At 42.8% G+C, this 26,608-nt stretch overlaps 1 protein-coding gene, 1 long non-coding RNA gene and 2 pseudogenes across 2 annotated transcripts in view; 3 read left to right on the forward strand and 1 right to left on the reverse strand.

Annotated features, from left to right (window-relative positions):
* Positions 1–227: 227 nt before the first annotated feature.
* On the forward strand, positions 228–300 carry LOC148361996 (U2 spliceosomal RNA; annotated as a pseudogene).
* Positions 301–563: 263 nt separating this feature from the next.
* LOC148361997 (U2 spliceosomal RNA) lies at positions 564–692 on the forward strand (annotated as a pseudogene).
* A 7,709-nt stretch (positions 693–8,401) lies between these two features.
* LOC148361998 (uncharacterized) lies at positions 8,402–11,614 on the reverse strand. The gene is made up of 3 exons (XR_015851050.1): positions 11,564–11,614; positions 8,557–8,630; positions 8,402–8,487 (listed from the first exon to the last, which is right to left on the reverse strand). It is a non-coding gene; the product is annotated as an uncharacterized LOC148361998 (long non-coding RNA).
* The window catches only part of ugt8 (UDP glycosyltransferase 8), a 53,804-nt gene continuing 38,756 nt past the window's right edge, over positions 11,561–26,608 (forward strand). The window contains exon 1 of the mRNA XM_088341175.1: positions 11,561–11,847. The gene's annotated coding sequence lies outside the window, so the exon portion shown is untranslated. The remainder of the gene's footprint in view (positions 11,848–26,608) is intronic.

Here is a 26,608-nt window from a genome sequence, read left to right on the forward strand (position 1 = left end):
AAATATACATTTTGTTTCCTTGGATTACTTTCAAAGGGACCCGGACTTTACAAGTCTGCATCATACGTTAATTACGGGTATCATTCAGCATTCATGATGCTGATTGTGGTACCAAAATTGTGTACTCTCGTTGTCGCAGCCAACTGAAAAATTCCAGAAGACTCGGTATGTGGCCATGGCATTCCAGAAGACTCGGTATGTGGCCATGGCATTTGTGTACTATCTATGGAGATGGAAAAAGAGCTTGCTCTGTCCACTCCACGCATCGGCCCGGTATTGCAGTACCTCCGGGAACGGTGCATTCGCAATGATCGCAGCAAGGCTTTAGGGCTAGGACCTTAGCTTGACCTTTTGGCTGAGAGTAAGTGTCCCAGCTCCTAGGCTTTGTAGCGTATTATGAACTGACCGATAACGGATAATGGATAATGAATAACGAAGATAGAACAATAACCCTTAAAAACCCCAAACCCCCGTCGTGGCCGAGTGGTTAAGGCGATGGACTGTTAAAAAAGGTTGTACCGTAATTGCGAAATTCACGGTTAACCGTCGGCATTCGCCAGCTGACGCCTGTGACAGTGCAGGCCTTCGACATGTAGTTGATTTTTGCAATCTGTAGATGGAATAAGAGCTTGCTCTGTCCCCTCCACATATCGGCCCGGTATTGCAGTACTTCCGGGCACGGTGCATTCGCAATGATCGCAGCACATCGGCCTGGTATTGCAGTACCTCCGGGCACGGTGCATTCGCAATGATCGCAACAAGGCTTTAAGGCTAGGACCTTAGCTTGGCGTTTTGGCTGAGAGTAAGAGTCCCGGCTCCTAGGCTTTGTAGTGTATTATGAACTGGCCGATAACAGATAATGGATAATGAATAAAGAAGATAGAACGATAACCCTTAAAAGATCCACCCCCCCCCCCCCCCCCCGCCCCACTCTATGGGGGACTCGGCAGCAACGGCCTGGTTGTGGAAAGTAGAAGTAAGAAGGGAGAGGACCCACACAGAGGACTGGAGGGTGCTGCTTGGGAGGGAGGGAAGGTGGTATGGCAGAGCTATGCCCTTGCACAATAGTACTGCCCTTTACACGTTGGTTAACTACTGTTAAAAGATAATAACTCTGAAATTGTTCAATTGATGTTGAAAATGTCAGGAAAAAATGTTAAAACGTCATATTGTCACGTCATATTGTCAGATAAAATAAAATTGTGAATATGCTTTTGCTGTTGAGATTGTCGTGTTTGTTTGCTGCTGTTGGTGTCGGTGGATTTGTTCAGACCAAAAAACAATCGACTTTGGCCTGGACGGATCTATTGACACTAACAAAGGTGTTATATAACGAAATTGTGAATATGCTTGATTGCTGTTAAGATTGTCGAGAAGGGTTTCTCAAACCTCACATTGTTTGTTTGCTGTTTTTAGTGTCAATAAATTTGTTCAAACTGGACGGATCTATTGACACTAACAAAGATGCTACATAACGAAATTGTGAATATGCTTGATTGCAGTTAAGATTGTCGAGAAGGGTTGTTCAAACCTCACATTATTTGTTTGCTGTTATAAGTGTCAATAAATTTGTTCAAACCAAAAAAAAAGTTACAATCGTGGATCTTACAGCCTGGTCTGGGTTAAACTTGTGATTGAGTCACAAGCTATAATGCGTGCGCTTGTACAGAGGTGCGGCTTGTGTAAGTACAAAAGTGGCAAATCACTTAAATAGTGGTGGGTGCGGCTTATAATCAGGTGCGCTCTATAGTCTGGACTTTACGGTAAATACACAACCCATGAAGATAGCAAGATCCATGTTATTACATAACCAATTTGATATGGCATTTTTTTTGTTCATGCGCATCTTGATGGTCAGAGGACATCCTTATAAAATCCCAATTTAGGTACATGTCACGAACATCTGAAATCTCATGACAACAGGCCCACAGGTCAACATTTAATTTAAATACTGTTCATGACTTTGAGGTTGTCCTCATTGTGTAAAACTTCTGTGTGTGTCATTATTTGAATTTTGAGATTCAAAATGTTGTTATAAAAATTCAGACAGCCTTTTATTTTTCATAAATATATCACTAATTACTGTACATTGATTGCAGTATCAAAATATAGCCTACATTATTTGTTAATGTGTAATACACTAATGGCTTAAATTCCTCCTCTTTCTTTTCGTCAGACAAAGTATTTATGTTTTGGTTCCTTCAGAAAAGTGTTTAGATAGTTTATTCCTTCAAATAAACATTACTATTCTCACACTGCTTATTTCTTCTTTACCTATTTGCGGTCTTTTAATGAAGACGATCACATATTTTTTTCTCATATAAAATGTCCCTTTTAATTTCATAAAATAATTTAAGTAAAAATGATTGAACCATTTGGTTATGAAAGATATACATGATTCTTCCCTGATTAATCAACATTTTATTTCTTGCTTGAGGGGTTTTATGTGACCAAAAATGCACCCCCTCTTAAAACAGGTTAAGTTGCATGCAGCGAGGTGTGCTTTTCACTGTGAGGATATGGGCCCACAACTAGTAACCAGGGTAAATTCTATGGACCTGCGACCTTCATAGCCAGAGATAGATGGGTGGTGCATTTCTCGGCAGGCAAAAATGCACCCCCTCTTAAAACAGGTTCAGTAGCATCCAGCGAGGTGTTCTTTTCACTGTGAGGATATGGGGCCACCCCTCATAATCAGGGTTAATTTCATGGACCTGTGACCTTCATAGCTAGAGATAGATGGGGGGTGCATTTCTCGGCAGCCAGGCTGTTGCACCCAGGCTGGTCCCTCCCACCAGCATTATTTACATTTTTTGGGTTGACGTTGGATCATTTGTACTAGAAAAAAAATGACACCGTTGCTGTGACAATATTAGGCACACGATGATCTGTTTATTCAAGTCAAATACAAAATACAATTATCGACGTGTTACGTCTTCGTTTGACGATGAGAAGAAATCAAACACGTTCGTCTCCCGTTTATCTGTTGATGATTTGACAGTTCGTTTCAGCATAACAAGCTTTATGGTAGAGTGCATAACAGTTTAAATACGAGCGATTTGAGTCGAAAAAGGCCAAATAAACACGTTACCTGCTCAAAAGTGGTTTATATACGGTGTGCATTACCGTTCGATTACATTCACAACAAATACAAGACGGAATGGTTTAAGTTGTATTACATTCCCAAAAAATGCAAGATGAAGTGGTCTTTAAATGTTCGCCATTACATTCACAACAAATACAAGACAGAATGGTTTAAGTTGTATTACATTCCCAACAAATGCAAGACGAAGTGGTCTTGGATATATGCTCACCATTACATTCCCGAAAAGTGATATAAAAGTGAGATAAAACGAGGTAAAAGTGGTTGTAGTAGCGGGAGTGACGTGTGCGCGCTCCCGCGACAAGGGATGCAATTCTCGGCAGGGATGCATTTCAGGAGTGACGTGTGCGCGCTCCCGCGACAGGGCATGCAATTCTCGGCAGGGATGCATTTCTCGGCACAACACCGGCTGCTCCGCCAATGTATTTTGTAATTCAATACGGCACTCCACTCAAAATATCAGCCTACCCCTGCTTTATTTAGCTCTCATAGGAGAGTGCTATCCTCTTGGTGTAGATTGGGTGTCTCAATGTTTTTAAGTATTCATGTAGGGAGCTTCGGTAGCGCACCTGATTTGTGGGAGGGTGGGGCAGGAAAGAAGCGTAAAATAGAATAGCATCAAGGAGAAGGTGCAGTGAGAATAGACCATGAGTGAGAGTGGATGGAAATGAGCCTTCTTGCAATCTTTCCAGCAAATTCCTTCTTAATATACAATTTCATATTCATCAGAAGAGTCATAGACCACTTCACCTACAGTAATTGTATGCCAGAAATAAAATAAAATGGTTTTATGTGTTTTGAATAGAAGTTGACCGATTATCACTAGAAGCACCCCAGCCAAGCCATTTGGCTTTTCTACATAGAATGCTGAAGGCGAAGGACATTCTGATGTCTTGCTGCGTGTTCTTTTCTGGGACTAGACCGAGTATTCGGACTTTGAAAAAATAGAGCTGGAGAGAAGCAATGCAGTTCAGGACATTTATTACAAAGTTACAAAATAAAGGTAAAACAGAATAAATGTTATTCGGAATGCATTCCGGACCGATTGATCATTATTATTATTATTACTATTGAATACAAAAAGACACAGGGCAGCACGGCATTGGTTAGCGCGTGTGGGGCACAGTACTGAGGTCATGGGAACCTCCTGCGTGGGTTCAAATCCAGCTACCGGCCTTCATGTGCGGAGTTTGTATGTTCTCCCTGTACTTGCGTGGGTTACCTCCGGGCACTCCTTTTTCCTCCCACATTCCAAAGACATGCATTTCAGGTGAATTTGCCCGTCCAAATTGTCCCTAGGTGTGAATGAGCGAGTGAGTTGTCTGTCCCCGTGTGCCCTGCAGTTCAGGGTGTCCCCTGCCCACTGCCCGGAGATGGCTGGGATGGGCTCCAGCCCCCCCCCCCCCCCCCCCCCCCCCCCCCCCCCGCGACCCCAATAAGGATAAGCGGTACAGCTAGTGAGATGAGATGAGACAAAAAGACACACTATTTTTAGTTCTTTGAGGGAAAAAAGACATACAGCATTTCTTTAATATTTTTACTATTATTTTTGTCGTGTTTCTGTTGTCATATTTTTGTAATAGTATTTTTGTATCATCATTTACAGTGGTATTTTTGTTGGATTTATGTTGTTTTTCTTCGCATCAGAATGAAGAAAAATGATATACTAGGTCCCCTGTTTTGAAGCACTAAATTTTATATCTCTTTATGCATCCATCAACACCACACCCACCACATTCCATTTGAACAACCCTACCCTGCTAAATTTAAGGAACAATGGTGACAAGATGGACGGTTGAGTTGTCAGTTTAAATAACACAGCCTTTTGACTGTGCGCTGAACATTCTGGAGGGGTAAGAAAATTCCTGGGACACTGAGCTGAGACACACTCCCTTGCTCCAACATCCCCCGTCCCCTCCCCTCCTCCTGTCTCCTCGCCACCCACCCTGCGCTTTTGAATTGGATAGGCGACCGAGGGCGAAGCCAGTGTAGCAGCAACAAAATGTTAGATCGGCAGCTCTGCTATCACGCCCCGACATGCCTGTGTCCTTTATAGGAAAGCATGTTTGCAATTTAGAAGTAGTGTAAAAAATGTAGTCAAGTTGCTTTGTTTCAATTTAATCTAAGTCATAACGGTTGTATTGACATTTTTACATTTATATATACATACATGAGCTTTTTATCTGACATTTAAATTTATTCGGCGACAACAGGGCATTGATTGGCTGTGAGTCACTATATGTCAAAGAGAGCAGTGTTACACAACATTCTCTTTTGTTGGCTTGTTCATAGGGCAAACGGGGATAACGGTTGGGGTGGGGCTACAGCAGAGGTGGGCATACTGCAGCCCAAGGGTCATATGCCAGGCCTTTTCACCTGGCCTGCCTAACAAAGATAGTTTAAATAAAATGACAATACAGAATATACAATATAATAGTAAATACGGTATTGCTAATATTTTTTCAGAATAGAATAGAATAGAATATACCTTTATTGTCATTGTTACAACATGGGTTGAACATATTGTGACAACGAAATTGGACGTTGCACTCCAGTTTCACATTTTACTGAGAGAATAAAAAAAGAAAAAGATAAAAGATAATTTACACAATATTTACACAAGAAAGCGTGGGCATGTAGAGGCAGGACCTCTTGAAGCACATCTTCCAAAAGTAAGTTAAACTCAACTTTATTTATCTTTATAGGGCATATTATTTTATGAAATGTTTATTTTCTAGTAAAAAACAATACAGGTTACCTATACAAGCCTTAAGCATACTTATATAAACCATATACAGACGCTGCCCGACCTTCGAACGACCTATGAACGAGTTTGGTTGCGGACGATCGTTCGTTAGTTGAATTTATTCGTTAGTTGCTCCATTGCTATATGAACAATACAGGTTACGTATACAAGCCTTAAACATACTTATATCTCATTCGTAAGTAGGGCAGCGTCTGTACTCGGAAAAAGGTGCACACTAAGTGTTCCGCTGGTTCGAGAGCATTCTCCATCCGGGCACCGGTGTTGTGGAATGCTCTTCCCCCTGAGATCCGATCTGCAACCTCGGTGGAAATGTTTAAATCTAGGCTTAAAACTCACTTCTACTCTATAGCATACGAGTAACCTAATCTTATATGTAATAACTTGTGAAGCCCTTAGAGACTAATTGTGATTAAGGGCTATACAAATAAAAATGACTTGACTTGACTTGACAATGCAAAATTTAACTTACAGCAATGTCCGGATATTTTTCGACTTCCCGGAATTTGTTTTCATATCTACAGTTTTTCGTAAGTCGAATAGTCATAAGTAGGGGAGCGTCTGGAATCCCACAAATTGTACATGTCAAAATCTGAACCGTAGACTAAGGGTGGGCATTGATTTGAAGTCAAGGGCCGCATTTGGTTAAAAAAATGTTGCCAAGGGGTCGATTCTGTAGACCTATAAAATGTTAAAACAAAAGTACATGTAGACATTTTCATGTTATATTTTTTATATTTGTTTTTAAATAGTTTAGTTTTAACAAATTGGTTTCAAAATAACATACAAGGTCCCCGTTTTGAGCAGTAAATTTAATATTTAGTTTTGGAGTGTTAATGTATTCATATATTTTAGTATTTTTGTAGCATTCCATTACTTTATTTCTGCAGTAGTGGTATTGTCTTCTTTCTGTAATATGGTGTAGTATATCTGTAGTATTTTGTAATATTACTGCAGTTGTATTTTTGGAGTATTTTTATTGCAATGATTCTATAGTAGTATTTTTGCAAAACTGTAGTGGTGTTTTGTCGTATCTTTGTAGCATTTCTCTCGTAGTATTTTCAATTGTAGACACCACTCGACAATAGGGACTAGGTTGGGACACAAAAACTATTTTTGTCATCACAGAGTCTTGGCTTCCCCGACGCCGCAGTCCAACTAGCAGGACGCACGCTTCACTGGCACGAACGAGACGGAGACTCAGGTAAAAACAGGGGTGGGGGACTATGCGCTACAATAACAGCCGAATCATTGACACACACTGCTCACTTGATATAGAGTTTCTAGCAGTATCGTGTTGACCCTTCTATCTCCTGAGAAAGCTAACTGTGGTCATTGTGGTTGCTGTTTACCCATTTTGTAACAATGATAATGAAGGTAAATTCTATTCTTCTATTCTATCCCTCCAAATTACGAAACATTCTTTATCTCCTTCGTGTATACGATGTCAACAGGCAAGGTTCTTTGTGTGTTTTGACTCTCAAGGCTTAGTGTCTGTGTAAAACAAACAGAAACCCAAAGAGCCTAAAGTCTTTTTCTGTAGGAAGGAAATCTGTTGGCTGTGAATGAGCTGTTCATCCAACGCCCAGTCCTTATTTCCAAACTCTTTAAACGTCTTTTAATCTTTTTTTTATATGTAGGTGGGGCATGAAAAATGTGTTGGACCAAAATCTTGTCAGTTAAGTTGTAGAAAACTGGAGGCCTACCTTACTGAGATACATAGATGGATGTCACTTAATTTTGTGTGCCTTAACCCAGAAAAAAATAAAATGTTGTTGTTGGTCCAGCTCATTGTCGTAATTTGTTCTCAAACACTGCCCTGGACCTCGACAAATGTGTTATCACCAATTGTGACTCGGTCAAAAAGCTAGGTGTTATATTTGATCCCAATCCGTCATTTCTGTTACATGTGAAAAACATTACTTGAATAGCTTTCTTCCACCTCCGCAATATTGCGAAGACTCACCCGATGCTGTCTCAATCAGATGCGGAAATTATAATTCATGCGTTTATAACTTCTCTGCTTGATTACTGTAATGTATTGCTTTCTGGTCTCCCTATGTCCAGGATCAAAAGTTTGCAGCTGGTTCAACATGCGGCAGCGAAACTTTTGACTAAGACAAAAAACTTTGACCATATTACTATTATATAAGCTAACTTGCACTGGCTCCCAGTCCACTTAAGATGTGACTTTAAGGTTCTCTTACTATCATACAAATGTTTGCATGGACTTGCGCCCTCTTATCTTTCATTTTTGTTGCTCTTGCATATAGTTTTTGGTCATTTTGAAGCCCAGTTTGTAGTTTTGGAACACTAGATGTCACAGTTCTGTCTAATGCGTATGGAACCAGTGCCACAGAGCACAGGGTAGCAGAAAGATGCGAGACAAACATGGCGGCGACTTCTAGGTAGGGATTCCACTATGTAAAAAAATACAAATTTCCCTTTTAAAAAATTAACATTGGTATGACAGTTCATGTATTTCAGCCTCCTATTCCTATCAGTGTAAAATTATACTGAATGAAAGTTTTCCTTACCAATACAAAGCTCCAAATATTGTCGGAAATATTGCCCCTTTAGGTGTTTGTCATTCTTACACAGAATAAAAATATAGTGAAACCTGAAAAATAGTTGGGACTTAGTAAAAATGTTACTAATTTCAATTATAAAGATGACTTTTGGACAGAACCTTGGTGTCTTTCTGAAGTGTTTTCAACCAACTTTGAGGCGGGTCGGGTATACCAACTTGGCCACTTACAACACCTAGGTAAAAGAGATGGAGAACTTCAAATGTCAAGAAAATATCAGGGTTCACACAGCTTTTTCATGGCCCAATTCAAGCACTTTCAAAGCCATGTTTTTCAATTACTCCAGTACCATTAAAAGAGGAAATTCGGTCCGAATCAACCTATATCGATAAACTTGGTTGAGGAGACTGAGTGCTGCCTGTAGGAAAAAAAACAGAACTTTTGAAAAATCCCAAGCCAAATATTAAACCTGCAGCTGAAAGGGGCATAAAAATTAAAACTAAGTTTCTGTAACCCATTATATTATTGTTTGCTGCTGTCCCATGCTGGTTCATGTATCAAATTCACTGTATGACATCAAAACTATTGGTTGATTTACACCAGATTTGTCCTTTGTAAATTGCATAATGTGATATCAATTCACACACTCAAAATAACATTTTCATTTAACTTGTTTATTAAAACCCCTTGACTGTTGATAAATAAGTGTCTGTATGATGCCCCCTGTCAGTGAAATATGTCATGCCACATCCCTTAACCACGCAGGTTGTAGGGGCACTATTTTCTGTGGAATGTCTTGGGCAAGTACAGCCCGGTGATGCCCATCCCCTTCCAGGCCAACAAATATTCCACCTAGTCAAACTAAATATAAAATTTAGTGTTTAAAAACAGGGACCTAACATATTATTTTGTCTATATTCTCATAAAAAGTAAAATACTATAAATATTATAAAAATATTACTGCAGTAATACTATGATAGAAAAATATTATTCCAGAAATACTACAAAATACCACTACAGTAACACTATAATACAACAATACAGCTACATAAATATTACAACTGTAAAAATGTACACATATATACTACAAAAATTGTACTATGGAAATACCACCAAAAAATACAGTAGAAATACTACAAAATAAAAATCTGCAATACTTTAAAAATACTACAAAAGTACTACCAAAAAAAATCTGACTATGGAAATACTACAAAAATGCCACAAAATACAATAAAATTAACATTACAAAAACACTAAAGATATAAAACAAAAATTCAACTATGGAAATATGACAAAATAACAACTGAACATATACTACAAAAATAAAACTACAGTAATACTACAAAAATATAACTAACTAGCTTCTGATCGCCGACCACGCTCCGTTCTCCCATCCCTGCCCGACTTGCTTCTGCTCTCAGACCACGCTTCATTCGCGAGGGCTTCTTGCTCTTCCTGCCCAGCAAGCACCGGATCACTGTTGTTTTTCCCCGTGCCTGACCTCCTCCATTCCCCAATAAAGCATCGTGTGAAACGTTACGGCCTGTTCTGGTCGTGACAATTGGACCCTACGATGAACTGTTGTCAACTGTGCACAGACGGAAATTTCAGTGGTATGTTCATGTCACAAATCAACAGGACAGACCCAGATAATTCCCCAGGGCACAGTCCAAGGGGGCTTGAGAAGAGAAAGATCGAAAAAGAACTGGGCCAAGAACATTAAGCAACGGACTAATGCCAACTGTGCCACAACACAAGAACAGGCGAAAGACAGTCAACAGTGGAGAAGGCTGTCCAGAGTTCTGTCCTCATTGGTGCCCAGGCGACCAATGCGGTTAAGGGATCCATAAACCATATTACAAAAATACTACTGTAAAAATACTACATTGCAGTGGTTCTTTCCGACGCTGCTTTGTTCTAATGTTTGCTTCGTTTTCCTTTTTTTTTTTTTTTTTTAATCTAGCGTTTTTCACCATACTGAATTAAGAACAGTTTTAAAAATGCTATAATTTTGGTGGGTGCATGGGTTGAATTTGAGGGTGCTTGAGCACCCGCAAAATCAAGCTGGTTACACCCACTATTGTGGTTACAGTATCATTATAATTGATTCCACCAACACTAGCAATATATTTAAAGCGTGTGCAAACCAAGAAAAAAACACTCATGTGTGAACTAAGCTTCTGTAAAAGGTAACTGGTCATCTGAGCCATTATTTCCACACGTTTAACTTATTTAGACGTCTTTTGGACAGGACCCTAACCATGGGCCGAACCAGCACCCCAAAAAATGATAGCATTTTTTAAAACTCTATTTTCCTTAACAAAAGACAGAATAGGCTTAAATGTGACGAAATACATTAGATTAAAAAAAAAGGAAAGAGAACAAAGTAAAACACAACGCCGTATCGGAAATACTCCACTGCTTTGAAATGTTTTTTGTCACGTTGATTCCTAGCACCACTTTCGATATTTAGTTTTGTTGTATTACAGTAGTTCTATTTCTTTTTGGTATTTTTGTAGAATTTCTGCAGTCACATTGTTGAAGTATTATTTTGGTTGTTTTGGGGTTGTAATACTTTGGTGGAAGTATTGTAGTAGTATTTCTGTAATGATATTTCCGTAGTGCATTGGTTAGCATATTTGCCTAAATGCAAAAAGTCCCCAGTTCGAGCCCAACATATTGGCATGGAGAGGAATGGGCGCCATCAGGTTGTACTTGCCCAAGACACAACACAGGAACCAACTCTGTAAGGATCCTAGTGGTTAAGTGATCCAACTAGCCAACCATTCTAGTACTACTAGATAGTATTTTTTTTTTATCAAAGAAAGCAGAAGAATATATTAGGTCCCAGTATAGTAGGTCCCAGTTTTTAAGCAAGTATTTAGTTTTGTAGTATTTATGTAGGAGTATTTTTACTATAGGGACCCAAATTTTATATAGCATGTATGATCATTTTGGTTTGGTGGATAAAAAAGCCTGCCGGACCAGATGGCCCACGGGCTGTGGTTTGCGCACACCTGCTCTGGGTGCTTAGCACCCCCAAAGCTCTGAACTTAAAATCGTCCCTGATGTCATTTTAACGTCTTTTCAACATTCAACATCTCTCAATGTTGACACTATCAACAGAAACGGAATTACCTGTAACAGAAACCAAGAGGCTCGACCCACCTGGCTTTTGTTCAGTTTCATCAAGCGGGCCATGTTGAGCCACTCCCCGCGTTTCAATCCCTCCCTGGGACGCAGCTAGTCCCGCCTTCCTCCCCTAGTCGTTCCACCACCAGATCCAGAGGCATTTGGACGTTATCGCCTCGAACCCGGACTGCTGTTCTACGACATACATGCACTGTATTCCGTTATCACTTTCCCACCATTTTTGGACCCGCAAGTCAATCTTTTAAGCAAGGGAACGGAACCAAAAGAGGTGTCTTCCTCCATTACGGAACAACAACTAGGTAAGGGCCCGAAACGAAGCAAATTGCCCATAGGTGCCGGGCGGGTTCGCCTAGTTTCACTACCCATCAGTGGTTTCAAAACACAAGTGGCGTCATTTAAACGGTTTGGGGGATGTATAAACGTTTAAAGTGGTTCCAAATCGGTATGATTCGAACACAATTAAGTTAAAATCTTCCTGAGGTACGGGTGTAACCAAGTGACGGTGATGCGTTCAGGGCTGCTCCTCTGGGTATTAAAGGAAGCGTGAAATCTCACAAGGATGTCGCTTTGTTTTTCTTACTTTTTATAGTCCTGGTCTTTAAATGTTTTATTCTTATTATTTGTTACCTTTGCAGTTTTATGTCAACTCGTACGTAACTCGGGGGGCTCTATTTTTTGTATCTAATTTGCTGATATTGATCATTATTAAGTTATTTTGCTAAAAAAAAGTTGGAACAAGTAAAAACGTTTTTTGTTGCATCGGCATATAGTTTTGGGTCATTTTAAGTTCATGTTATTTTTCCAGGGGAAAAGAACAAAGACAAATGTATGTATGGTAAAACCTAAAAAAGCAAGTTTAAACATAGTAAACAAATAATTCTTCATTGGTTCCTAGTCGTAACTGTTGCTCATTTTAAGTATTGAATTTCATTTTTCTAGTCAAGTCAAGTCATTTTTATTTGTATAGCCCTTAATCACAAAGAGTCTCAAAGGGCTCCACAGGTTATTACACATAAGCAGTTTAGGTTATTCATATGCTATAGAGTAGAAGTGAGTTTTAAGCTTGGATTTGAACATTTCCACTGAGGTTGCAGATCGGATCTCAGGGGGAAGAGCATTCCACAACACCGGTACCCGGATGGAGAACGCTCTCGAACCTGCGGAACACTTCTTGGCTCTTGGGATCACCAGAAAACCGGCGTTCTCAGAACGAAGGCTTCGGGCTGGAACATAGGGGGAAATCAGATCTGAAAAATATGAGGGGGAAAGTCCATGTATGATTTTGTATACTAATAAGATAACCTTGAAATCACATCTTAGGCTAACAGGGAGCCAATGCAGGTTAGCCAAAATTGGGGTGATGTGATCGGACTTTTTTGTCCTAGTTAAAAGCCTCGCTGCGGCATTTTGTACCAGCTGAAGACTTTTGAGTCTGGTCATCGGAAGACCGGAGAGTAGTGCATTACAGTAATCGAGACGGGAGGTAACAAACGCGTGAATTATAATCTTTGCATCCGACTGAGACAGTATAGGAAGATAAAATAACTAGATAGTTAAATTAAAAAAAATCAGGTTCAAATATAGTAAAATGAGATCCAAATTTCTAACCTTAGCGAATAAATCTGTGTTACCTTCTCAGGCTCATCATCTATGTTGAGTAGGGCTTCAACCAACCATTTTATTAAGCGTCGAATGGGACTTTTAAAAAACACAGTTTTGATATTCTTCTCTATTCAAGTATTGAAGTTTTGGACAATTCGAAAAATAATGCACATAATAAAAGACTTTTCTATTGTACAAAACTATTTTGAAAAATCCAAGTGTTTTTTTAAATAACTCAACAAGAAACAACAACTCATGCAAATGTGGGCTAACACCTGCAAATACCTGGTTTGTATCCAGGGAAGGTATTATGTTTTATCATGGTTGGTTGGATCCTTTAACCACTAGGGTCATAGAGGCACCCTTTCCTGTGGAGTGTCCTGGCCAAGTACAGCCTCGTGGTACCCATCCTTTTCCAGGCCAACATATATTTCCACCCGGTCTCGAACCGGGTACCTTTCGCGTGTTAGGCGAATGTGCTTACCACTGCACTATCATACAAAACAAACACAGGCAGTTCAATTGATTTTATGTGTAGCCCAGTTCTTGTCCACATGAAAATATAAAAAATGTAAACCCATTTTTAAAAAAATTGTGTCAATGAATTTTTTTTTTTTTTGGTAAGATCTTTGAATATGCTAAACATTCCTTATATGTAAATTCTATTTAATATGCTTAAAAGGACAATGTGAAAGGTTCTCCAAGTGGTCCAAAAAAACCTTTTATCCAGTAGAAAAAACAAAAACAAAATATACTTGGGGTTGAATACTCGGCAAAAAAACATGAAACATGCCTAGATGGTAGGGCGCCCGCTCTGAGACTGGGAGGTCGCTGGTTCAAGCCTCGGACGAGTCATACTTACAACATTGGTACTCATTGCCTCGCTGCTTAGCGCTCAGCATTAAGGGTTGGAATTGGGGGGTTTGGTCACCTAATGACTAAAATGGCTGCGCCCTGTTTGGCTGCGGCTGCATCGGCTCGCTACAGTTTGACTGTACATGTCAGTTGTATCGACATTTCGTTCTGTGTGCATTGTTACAAAGAATGACAATAAAAGTAAATTCTATTCTATGAACTATCAAATCAATGTTAATTTTATTTTAAAAAAAAACAACCCAAAAAACTTAAATCAATAAATTAGTATTTCTTTTACACCGTGAAATTCCCATCTAGGTCGGCGCCATAGTTGTCCGCACCCCACACCCTGTGCCGTGTATCACTGGTCCTCCTTCGTACCAGACAACATGGTGCCATTTAGTGGTCTTTAGGGCTTCCCCTTGTGTTATGTTAAATATTTCATCCTTATTATATTTCTTTCCAAAAAGTCTAAGATACTTTTATAAAAACAGTATTAAGCTGTCTGTTGCCAAAAGTGGTTATACATTCCTCAACTTACAAAGAAATGCAATGCATTTATTTGCGTTGATTTAACGTGCTTAGTGGCTCATAAATCACGCGACAAAACGAATCGATGATGAAATCCGTTGCCAACGCTATTAATAATCGATTTTATCGATTCGTTGCAGCACTAACGTTGAGTCGTAGGCATGTTTGAGACAAGGCACTCCAGAACAGTTTTTGGCATGTTACTTTAAAAAAGTAATTAGATAGATAGATAGATAGATACTTTATTCATCCCCGTAGGGAAATTCACACTTCCAGCAGTCTACCCCGTTGTTTATTAACAGATTAACATGATGCCCGAGGGTGCTTGTAGCGGAGTGGATGACGTCACGCCAGTCCAAAAGTTCGACATTCCTGCGGCAGATGGAAATCTTTTCTTTGTGAAAATCCAGGGATACACCACCTCGTGTTAGCAAGTCCGCCTCCTCTCCGATTCCCCCCGGCTTTCATGTCTCTGTTTAGCGACGTTGAAGCCGGATTTCTCCAGGTGGCTCCGGGTGGCTACACGTTAGCGTCCGGAATGCTAAACGTGAGCCACGTTTCCGCAAAACACAGCAACTGCGCTCCCTGTGCGCTTCGATGTTTTCAAAAAGCACTCGATGATCCTATTTGGTCGTGAGTTCGCATTTACCATGATTACGGATGGTACCGAAGACTTATAACGCCGCTAGCCGCTTCGCTAGCTTCGGCTTTTCTTCCACCATGGGCCCCTTCATCACGCCGGCACGAGAATTCCTCAGGGCAAGGAGTTGAAATACACGCATTTCTTGTGCGTTAAAACCCATGTCCATAGGATAGAAGTAATCCATAGTGTAGTTGTCAAAACGGGAAGAAAAAACACCGAAGATAGGAGCAGACAATAAAACAGTTGGGCAGCTGCTGGAAAAGGCAGCCGCTCGTGGCAGCGCACTACTTCTTCCAAAACATAACAAAGTTGGTAACTAATTTAATCTATATGGGTGGGAAAAATATATATCTACTATTGTCCGCTGCGACACCAGACAGTTCTACCGGTAACTCAGCTTTACCACATTTCTAAAGTAACTAATTACTAACTATGTCCGTTATTTTAAAAAGAAGTTGTTCTATGTCAAAGAATTGGACATTTTCTGAGCCGTATGAGTTAAATAGAGAAGAACAGCCCGGTAGTTGTGTTTTTAGAACCTTGTATTATTTATTGCACATCCCTAGCAAAAATATATTCTACACTTAAAGTGCAACAAATGTAAACAGTAAACAACATAAAAAAGTAACAACAGGCAGTTAACAATATAATGTGAGTTCATCCATCCATCCATCCATTGTCTTCCGCTTATCCGAGGTCGGGTCGCGGGGGCAGCAGCGTTAAAAGGGAAGCCCAGACGTCCCTATCCCCAGCCACTTCCTCCAGCTCATCCGACGGGACCCCGAGGCGTTCCCAAGCCAGCCGAGAGACATAGTCTCTCCAACGTGTCCTGGGCCGCCCCCGGGGCCTCCTGCCGGTGGGACATGCCCGGAACACCTCCCGAGGGAGGCGTCCAGGAGGCATCCTTATTAGATGCCCGAGCCACCTCAACTGGCTCCTCTCAACGCGGAGGAGCAGTGGCTCTACTCCGAGTCCCTCCCGGATGACTGAGCTTCTCACCCTATCTCTAAGGGAGAACCCAGCCACCCTGCGGAGGAAACTCATTTCGGCCGCTTGTATCCGGGATCGAGTTCTTTCGGTCATGACCCAAAGTTCATGACCATAGGTGAGGGTAGGAACGTAGATCGACCGGTAGATCGAGAGCTTTGCCTTTCGGTTCAGCTCCCTCTTCACCACGACAGACCGGTACAGGGTCCGAATGACGGCAGACGCTGCACCGACCCGTCTGTCGATCTCCCGTTCCATCCTACCCTCACTCGTGAACAAGACCCCAAGATACTTGAACTCCTCCACTTGGGGCAAGACCTCCTCCCCGACACGGAGGGAGCATACCACCCTTTTCCGACTGAGAACCATGGCCTCGGACTTGGAGGTGCTGATCCCCATCCCGGCCGCTTCACACTCGGTTGCGAATCGCTCCAGCGAGAGCTGAAGATCACGGGCTGAGGAAGCCAACAGCACCACGTCATCTGCAAAAAGCAGTGACGCAATGCTGAGGCCCCCAAACCGGACTCCATCCCCGCCAAGGCTGCGCCTAGAAATTCTGTCCATAAAAGTTATGAACAGAATCGGTGACAAAGGGCAGCCCTGGCGGAGCCCAACCCTCACCGGGAACGAATCCGACTTATTGCCGGCAATGCGGACCAGACTCTGGCACCGGGCATACAGGGACCGCACAGCCCGGATAAGACTGTGCGGTACCCCATACTCCCGAAGCACCCCCCACAGGGCCTTACGAGGAACACGGTCAAATGCCTTCTCCAAGTCCACAAAACACATGTAGACCGGACAGGCAAACTCCCATGCACCCTCAAAGACCCTGAAGAGTGTATAGAGCTGGTCCAGTGTTCCACGGCCAGGACGAAAACCACACTGTTCCTCCTGAATCCGAGATTCGACTTCCTGGCGGACCCTCCTCTCCAGTACCCCTGAATAGACCTTACCAGGGAGGCTGAGAAGTGTGATTCCCCTGTAGTTGGAACACACTCTCCGGTCCCCCTTCTTAAAGACGGGAACCACCACCCCAGTCTGCCATAATGTGAGTTCAATAGATTAAATAGGGAATAAATGGGAAAAAAGAAACAAAAGAAAAATGTACAACAAGAGGAAAAAAAGAACAAACTTGACATTTTTATATAAACACATTCACACTGAAAAACACAGGAAAAAAAATAATATTTTTATTATTTTACAAAAAAAGATTAAATACAAAACCATTTTAAGCTTCTTTTATGCTCAACAAATTTAAAAAAACAACACAGAATCCTCAAAATACATGTATGACCAATCATAAGAGAAAAAGGCCTCACAAAGGAAACCAGATGTTAACTGTTTGGAGGCTGGCTCCCTTCGTTCACTTCTTTCATAGAGACTCCTCGTTCGCGAGCGACACAAGTCAGGTCCTATCAAATATAGGACTTACATTTTCCGCAAATAAGCCCTTATTCACTTTCTTCTTTGACGCATTTGGAAATACTATAAACGTATTTACTATCCAACTACCGTGAATTCCGGACTATAAGCCGCTACTTTTTTCCCAAATGTTCAGCCCTGCGGCTTATCCAGTGAAACGGCCAATTTATGTAATTTTTCTAGCGGCCGCTTATGATTTAGGCCGGTGGAACACATGCGTCGAGGACTTCAACTTCTTAGTTTATGCAAAAAGTGTCTATACAACCTAGGTTCTTTCAGGTAGCGAGAAGACACCTCTTTTAGCGACAGTTGTAGGGAGGGAGATGAGGACAGTATACCGTGAATTTAACAATTACGGTATGCTTATTTAACAGATATGTTTGATGCGTTGCGAGCGTATTCATAGTAGCGTGTTGGTACCTTTCAAAGGCACAGTTTGGGATGAAAGGTATATTATTATTATTTAAGCTTTGAGAACTCTCTCGGTGTACCGTCTTTCTTTGTAAATATGTGTAACCATGTATAATATGTATTTGCAACTGTATATTTTTGTAATGTATTTATTTGTATTTATTTGAGACACATGCTGATTTTCACGGGCGAATAAGAAAGAAGGGATGGAGCAAACGCGGGCTGATGGGAACTGGGGACGGGTAAGGGTGAGTGTTTGTGAACGCGGGAGACAATAGTGGATATATATTTTTCCCACCCTTACCTTTGGAAATATACACTTTTTTCCTTGGATTATTTTCATTGGGTACCCCAACTCTGCAGGTCTGCATCAAATGATAAGTAGCTTGCTCTGTTTACTCCAAATATCGGTCCAAAATTGCAGTACCTCCAGGAACGGTGCAATTACTCTCATAGATTCTTGGTGCTTTGGCTGGGAGCAAGTGTCACGGCCTATTGGCTTTGAAATGTATCATGAATTGACTGATAATAGATAATGGATAATTGCTCAAGGTTATTGAATAATAAACTTATACAAAATCCCCCCGTCAATAAAATTGTTCAATCAAAATAAATCCATTATTTAATGTGGACGCATGCGGCTAATATACCGGTGCAGCTTGTGTATGTACAAAGTCGGTTTTCCTCCCGAATTGCGGTGGGTGCGGCTTATAATCACGTGCGCCTCATAGTCCGGAATTTACGGTATATGGTTCTCGCTATTTTGAATGGTAACATGATCCGAAAAGACATGACATAAACAACTCAGATGAAAGAGGAAAACCGCGTCAGGTTTGTGGGGACATGTCACCTTGGGCGTTCTGCAGCCAAAGTTATGCAGAGCTTTTGACCGGCATTACTTTACAGTGTATTTTTATAACAACATTTTTCCCAACACTGCTCCACAATACACATGTAATCCACGTGCCTGAGTTTAGTTTGAGGCCGATGAAGCTCGGGTCTGAGTGAGGTAGGGCCATATGGGGTCTTCCACATAAAAAGTGCTGCTAAAAATACTAAATGTTACTATAATGTGTAGTGGGACCAAAAATGAGTCCAAGTAAGACGACAAACTTTGAAGAATCAAAGTGAGCAAAAAGCACCATTTTTTCTATTCCTACCAAACCTTACACAAAAAAGACACAAAGAAGGAAAACAGGTTTTCTTTAAGAAAAAAAAGGGATATCCTGCAATTCTTCCTGGGGGCCGCAATCAGCCCCTGTGGTGCAACATAAAACAACAAAACAAAAAAAGTATTGGGCCTCGGTAGTGCTTGTTTGTTTGTGGATTAACAATGTCTGTCTGATTCTAAAAACACTGACGTATTATCTTTCGATTTTACTTTTATTCCGACCAGTTCTAAGGTTTGTCGATGAACTGCCAACCATCTCGTCAGCTGCCTTGTGCTTTGTCTGTGCGGTTGGCATTTCCTAATGGAGCTTGTCGGACCAGTTCACGTCTACATTGATGCCGGTAGAGATTAGCATGACTTGCAATTAATTGTTAGAAATTGAATAAACCAAGTTTTGGAAGCGTTTTGAATGCTGTAATGCATACAGTTATTGGTTTAGAAATGACACAGTCAATTTATTTGGTGTATTTGTTCTATAAACAGATTTGAATATCTCATCTCATCAGCTGCACCGCTTATCTTCAGTAGGGTCGCGGGGGTGCTGGAGCCCATCCCAGCAATCATCGGGCAGTGGGTAGGGGACACCCTGAACTGGTTGCCAGCCAATCACAGCGCACACGGGGACAGACAACTCACTCGCTCATTCACACCTAGGGACAATTTGGACCGGCCAATCCACCTTAAATGCATGTTTTCGGAAAGTGGGAGGAAACCGTAGTGCCCGGAGGAAACCCACGCAAGCACGGGGAGAACATACAAACTCCGCACAGGAAGTCTGGAACTGGATTTGAACCCACACAGGAGGTTCCCATGACATGAACTGTGCCGCACATGCGCTAACAACTGCGCCGCCGTGCTGCCCCAGATTTGAATGTGACCAAGCAAAAGAGTTTCATTTTTCCCCTTCAAGCTCCACCTTAACCTCTTAATTTACCTGTAAAATACGCCTAAAATCCCAATCCATGACGTTTCCAAAGTAAATTTGGAGATGACCAGTTTACAACACTAACACCTTGGCAACCGTGTATTTTACTTTGGCCAATTTTGAAAGCGTTGAAAATGTTTGGCTCCTCTTTCCAGAAGCCAATCAATAATTCTGCTCACTTGCGTGGAATAACAGTGCGTAAAAATGAATCACAATTTGCGTTGTGCACGTTCATTTTCAGCTCTGATTTTAATACACCCCTCGAAAAAAGGACACAATATTGTTGGGGATTTCATTGGCTAACCAATGTGTCACTCGTCATTTGATTTGGTAACTACTAGCTGAAGTTTTTCAGAATTACAGGAGGCGATCTCTGTTTTATCAAACAGGCCCATATAGGGTAATTGATCGTGAAAAAAAGCCTGCTATTGGGCGAGAGAGCATTGTCAATCAAAAGATTAGAGGCTGACGACCAAATTGGGAATTGTTTTACGAGTCTTGTTTATTTTCAAACGGGAGTTTTAGAGCAAAACAAACCAATTTTACTAAAAGGAACATCCAACAAAGCTGATATGCTTTTACGCAGAACTTTTTTTCAATCTGTTTGCAGTTTTGTGTGTTTTGGAGTAGATATTTCAGGAGGTTGGATTCTCTGGATTGTCCTGGATTCAAATAAGCCATTTTTGCAGGTTTTGGTTCAGGAGGTAAAGCGGTCGTCTTGGGATCAAGAGGTCACAGGTTTGATTCCCGACTCCACCAAGTTATATGTCGAAGTGTCCTTGGGCAAGACACTGAATCCCTAATGCCCCCGATAGCAGGTAGTTGCCTTGCATGGCTGACACTGCTATCGGTTAGTTAGTGTGTAAAAGGAAAAGTGTGAAGAACATTGTAAAGCACTTTGGGAGGTCTTCATTGATTTGAAAAGCTCTATATAAATGCAGACCATTTACATTTTAGATTTACATTCAACTAATTCGATGATGGACAGGGGGTGAGTTACACTGTTTTTATAGTTTTCAGGTATCCTGCTCGGACCGGTATTGACGTTTTTGGTATGGGTATTTTTCCCCTTCTTCTATTTCTCTTTCTCTGCTTCTTATTATGATGCCTTTGCTCTTTATTTCCGCCAAAGCGTTTAGTTCTTGTTTGGTCTCTTTGATTTCATCATTAAAGTCCATCCCCTTTTCTGTTAGGATGAAATAGTGTTGGAGTCTTTTTTGTAGTCCCGGCATTTTCTCTTTAAGTTTCTTGTTTTTCCCTGCATTTTTAAAGAAGGTCTGTGTTCGTTTCTTTGTCATTTCCCACCATTGTGCTCGTGAATCATACGAGTCTTGAAGGGTCTGCCAGTCTTTGTACAGCTCCCTGTATTGTGCGGCTAGAGCCTCATCCTCCAGCAGGGAGCAGTTTAACTTCCACAGACCCTTCCCAACAGTCATACCTGAAGGAAATGAGAGAGAGCAGGACAGTAGCAAGTGATCCGAAAAAAAAACAAGAATTAATCTTGCATCACTCTGTGCTAAACCCCTTGTAAATATGTAGTCTATTCGAGAGACTCTGGCATTGTCACTACTGAACCAGGTGAAGCCTTCCTCTCCTGGATGTATGGATTTGAAACAGTCCTTCAGTTTAAATGTCCGGCACATGTCTTGTAATAAAGTTGATGTTTTATCTACTTTAAACTCCTCATCAGTCCTCTTTCTATACTTCCTACTTAGGATGCAATCAAAATCTCCTCCCACGATTAGTTGTTGATGGCCTAGCATATGCGACTGGATAAATTCGCCGCTTCACTGGATAAGCCGAAGTGGTGAACATTTGGGAAAAAAGTAGCGGCTTATAGTCCGGAATTTCATCAAAATACATACAATATTCTATTTTCACTCAGATTATTGCCTGCATGTAAAGGTTTAGGGCTGCACGATCAACCGAAATCTGATCAACATTGCAATGTGACTTAGTACGATTGTTCAATCGCAAGACCCTGCATTTTTTTTTTTTTTTCAAAGATTCATAGTTACAGTTCGGTATTTGAGTGATGGGGTGTTTGGCAACAAGAAATGTCACAGTTCGGGTTTTAACAGCGCCGGCCAAACTGAGGGAAGTTTTAATGGCACCAGCCAATAAATGCTTGGCAAACTTTGCAAACAGCTCACCCAAACAAACACAACAGCTTGTAGCTTTAGCAGTTTGTTACATTGAAGAAAAATAATCAATAAAATCAGACTCTGAGCAAAATCAGGGGAGCGCAAAGAAATGCTGATCTCCAGCAAGGGCTCCATGGATCATCACATCCGTGAATCTACTGAGGATGCGTCGGGTGGGAAAGCTCAGAGTTAGGCCAGGGGTCGGGCACCTTTTTGACTCGAGGAGCCATAATAGCTTAATAGTTTTTTGTTGTTGCATTTTTAAGAGTTCCACACCATATATTAAGGCAAAATTCAACAAAATCTCCTAACCTGCTCTGCCGACAAAAGCATATTTTTCGTGCATTTAAATTCACTGTGTGATGAAATAATATATAGAGCCTGTGTCCTTTATCAATTTATATATCTTTTTAAACTTGTCTCCTGCAGTTACTCAAGATCGCTGAGGCTCATTTTGACATTCGTTTATTTTCTTAAATATTAGTTTCAAAAAAAGGCACAAGCATCAAAATGTCGCAAAGTTCTGCTTTTAAGTATTTTACGGCTTGACAGTATTTCCCTTCAGCGTGGTGGGTGTGTGCGCGATAGAGAAGGAAGGATGCGGTGTGCAGAGATCTGCCCAACCCTCACCCAATCAAATTGCTCTATGTACTTGGCTGGTGGTTTGCGAAATTTACAGTTCTTTTCTGTAGGTTTTGATAAAAGGGTCTTAACAGTGAACACACATTATTTAATGAGCTTCCATATAAAGGATTCCTTAGCGACATACAGTGGAACCTCGGTTTTCGAACGCCTCTCAGTTCGAACAAATCGGAGTCCGACCAAAAATTTCGAAAAATTTTTGCTTCGCTGTCCGGTCAAAAATTCGGAGTTCGAACGCCGGTATTGCGTGAGTGCGAATGCAAGGGTGCGATGCTGAGCGGCGTACGGGTGTGGATTGCTCTTTTCGTGACCAACTGCTTCGTTTTGCTTTCGCTTTTAAAATAGGTGTACAAAGTGTTTTAGCCCCTAATTATGCCTCCGAAGAAAGTCAGTGCAAGCAGCAAAGTTGCTACAGGTGAAAAAAGAAAAGTAGTGCGTACAACTATTGCATTTAAGAAAGAAATAATAGCAAAATATAAAGGAGGTGTGCGAGTGTCTTATCTTGCTAGGGAATACCCCACTGTCCACCTGCGCCTTTTGCTGACCACCACAAAGGTAAGAAATCCTATTCATAATTCTTTTCTTTATCTTTTTTTAAAATTTTTACACATTCATGTTAGCGTAATCTTTCGTACGGAAAATTACGATAACGCGAACGTATAATTAGCCTGGGTTAGCTCCAGCTCAGTAGCCTAGATGGTAAGGCGCCCGCTCTGAGACTGGGAGGTTGCTGGTTCGCGCCTCGGCCGAGTCATACCTAAGACTTATAACATTGGTAAAAATGGCGGCGCCCTCTGTTGGCTGCGACTGCATCGGCTCGCTACAACGGGTCAGGTGTATCGACATTTCGTTCTGTGTACATTGTTACAAAGAATGACAATACAAAGGAAATTATTATTATTATTATTATTATTATTATTATTTACGTTGAACATTCGAGGTAAACATTCAGGGTGTTGGAACGGAGCCCAACTTTCAGGGTGTTGGAACGGAGCCCCCTTTCCAATGAACCGCTCACCACTTGTTGTGGAGACCCGGGTGCTAAATGACTTGTAAACGACCTGATTTTTTTATTTTTACACATTCATGTTAGCGTAATCTTTCGTATGGAAGATTACGATAACGCGGACTTACGTTTAGCCTGGGTTAACTTTATGTTTCCGTTAAACATTTAAGCTCCTCCTTGATCTGCTACCTTATCGTGGTGGAGGAGTTTGTGTGTCCCAATGATCCTAGGAGCTATGTTGTCGGGGGCTTTAAGCCCCTGGTAGGGTCACCCATGGCAAACAGGTTCTAGGTGAGTGGCCAGACAAAACGCAGATCAGAAGACCCCTAATGATGAGAGAAAACTTTGGTCCTCGATTTCCCTCGCCCGGACGTGGGTTACCGGGGCCCCCTTCTGGAGCCAGGCCTGGAGGCGGGGTCCGCTGGCGAGCGCCTGGTGGCCGGGCCCTTACCCACAGGGGCCGGCCGGGCACAGCCCGAAGGGACGACGTGGGACCCTCTTCCCATGGGCTCACCACCTGTAGGAGGGGCCAAAGGGGTCGGGTGCGCAGAGAGCTGGGTAGCAGCCAAGGGAGGGGTCCTTGGCGCGACGATCCCCGGCTACAGAAACTGGCTTTTGGGACATGGAACGTTACCTCTCTGGCAGGGAAGGAGCCCGAGTTGGTGCGTGAGGTTGAGAAATTCCGACTAGATATAGTCGGACTCACCTCTACGCACGGCTTGGGCTCTGGTACCAGTCCTCTCGAGAGGGGTTGGACTCTCTTCCACTCTGGAGTTGCCCGTGGTGAGAGGCGCAGAGCCGGTGTGGGCATATTAATTGCTCCACGGCTCGGCGCCTGTACGTTGGGGTTCACCCCGGTAGACGAGAGGGTAGCCTCCCTCCGCCTTCGGGTGGGGGGACGGGTCCTGACTGTTGTTTGTGCTTATGCACCAAATAGCAGTTCGGAGTACCCACCCTTCTTGGGGTCCTTAGAGGGTGTGCTTGAGAGCGCGCCCCCTGGGGACTCCCTCGTACTGCTGGGAGACTTCAACGCTCACGTGGGCAATGACAGTGAGACCTGGAAGGGCGTGATTGGGAAGAACGGCCCCCCTGACCTGAACCCGAGTGGTGTTTCGTTATTGGACTTCTGTGCTCGTCATGGTCTGTCCATAATGAACACCATTTTCAGACATAAGGGTGTCCATATGTGCACTTGGCACCAGGACACCCTAGGCCGTAGTTCGATGATCGACTTTGTCATCGTTTCGTCGGACCTGCGGCCGCATGTTCTGGACACTCGGGTGAAGAGAGGGGCGGAGCTGTCAACTGATCACCACCTGGTGGTGAGTTGGCTTCGATGGTGGGGGAAGATGCTGGCCCGACCCGGCAGACCCAAGCGTGTTGTGAGGGTCTGTTGGGAACGGCTGGCAGAATCTCCTGTCAGAAGAAGTTTCAATTCACACCTCCGGCAGAACTTCGCCCATGTCCCGAGGGAGGCGGGGGACATTGAGTCCGAGTGAACATTGTCGAGGTGGCTGATCGGAGCTGTGGCCGCAAGGTAGTCGGTGCCTGCCGCGGTGGCAACCCTCAGACCCGTTGGTGGTCACCGGCGGTGAGGGATGCCGTCAAGCTGAAGAAGGAGTCTTATCGGGCCTTCCTGGCCTGTGGGACTCTGGAAGCAGCTGGCAGGTATCGGCTGGCCAAGCGGAATGCGGCTTTGGCGGTTGCCGAGGCAAAAACTCGGGCATGGGAGGAGTTTGGCGAGGCCATGGAAGCCGACTTCCAAACGGCTTCGAGGAAATTCTGGTCCACCATCCGACGTCTTAGGGGGAGGAAACGGTGTGCCATCGACACTGTGTATAGTGCCGATGGGGCGCTGCTGACCTCGACCCGGGACGTTGTGAATCGGTGGGCGGTGTACTTCGAAGACCTCCTCAATTCCACCGGCACGTCTTCCTCTGGGGAAGCAGAGCCTAAGGACTCTGGGTTGGGCTCTCGTATCACTGGGGTTGAAGTCACCGAGCTTGTCAAAAAACTCCTCGGTGGCAGGGCCCCGGGGGTCGATGAGATCCGCCCAGACTTCATTAAGGCTCTGGATGTTGTGGGCGTGTCATGGTTGACGCGCCTCTGCAACATCGCGTGGACATCGGGGACAGTGCCTCTGGACTGGCAGACTGGGGTGGTGGTTCCCGTCTTTAAGAAGGGGGACCGGAGAGTGTGTTCCAACTACAGGGGAATCACACTTCTCAGCCTCCCTGGTAAGGTCTATTCAGGGGTACTGGAGAGGAGGGTCCGCCAGGAAGTCGAATCTAGGATTCAGGAGGAACAGTGTGGTTTTCGTCCTGGCCGTGGAACACTGGACCAGCTCTATACACTCTTCAGGGTCTTTGAGGGTGCATGGGAGTTTGCCTGTCCGGTCTACATGTGTTTTGTGGACTTGGAGAAGGCATTCGACCGTGTTCCTCGGGAGGCCCTGTGGAGGGTGCTTCGGGAGTATGGGGTACCGCACAGTCTTATCCGGGCTGTGCGGTCCCTGTATGCCCGGTGCCAGAGTCTGGTCCGCATTGCCCGCAATAAGTCGGATTCGTTCCCGGTGAGGGTTGGGCTCCGCCAGGGCTGCCCTTTGTCACCGATTCTGTTCATAACTTTTATGGACAGAATTTCTAGGCGCAGCCTTGGCGGGGATGGAGTCCGGTTTGGGGGCCTCAGCATTGTGTCACTGCTTTTTGCAGATGACGT

Source organism: Urocampus carinirostris, chromosome 8 (assembly GCF_059441175.1).
Source record: "Urocampus carinirostris isolate Australia breed hairy pipefish chromosome 8, RoL_Ucar_1.0, whole genome shotgun sequence".
NCBI classification, from domain to species: domain Eukaryota; kingdom Metazoa; phylum Chordata; class Actinopteri; order Syngnathiformes; family Syngnathidae; genus Urocampus; species Urocampus carinirostris.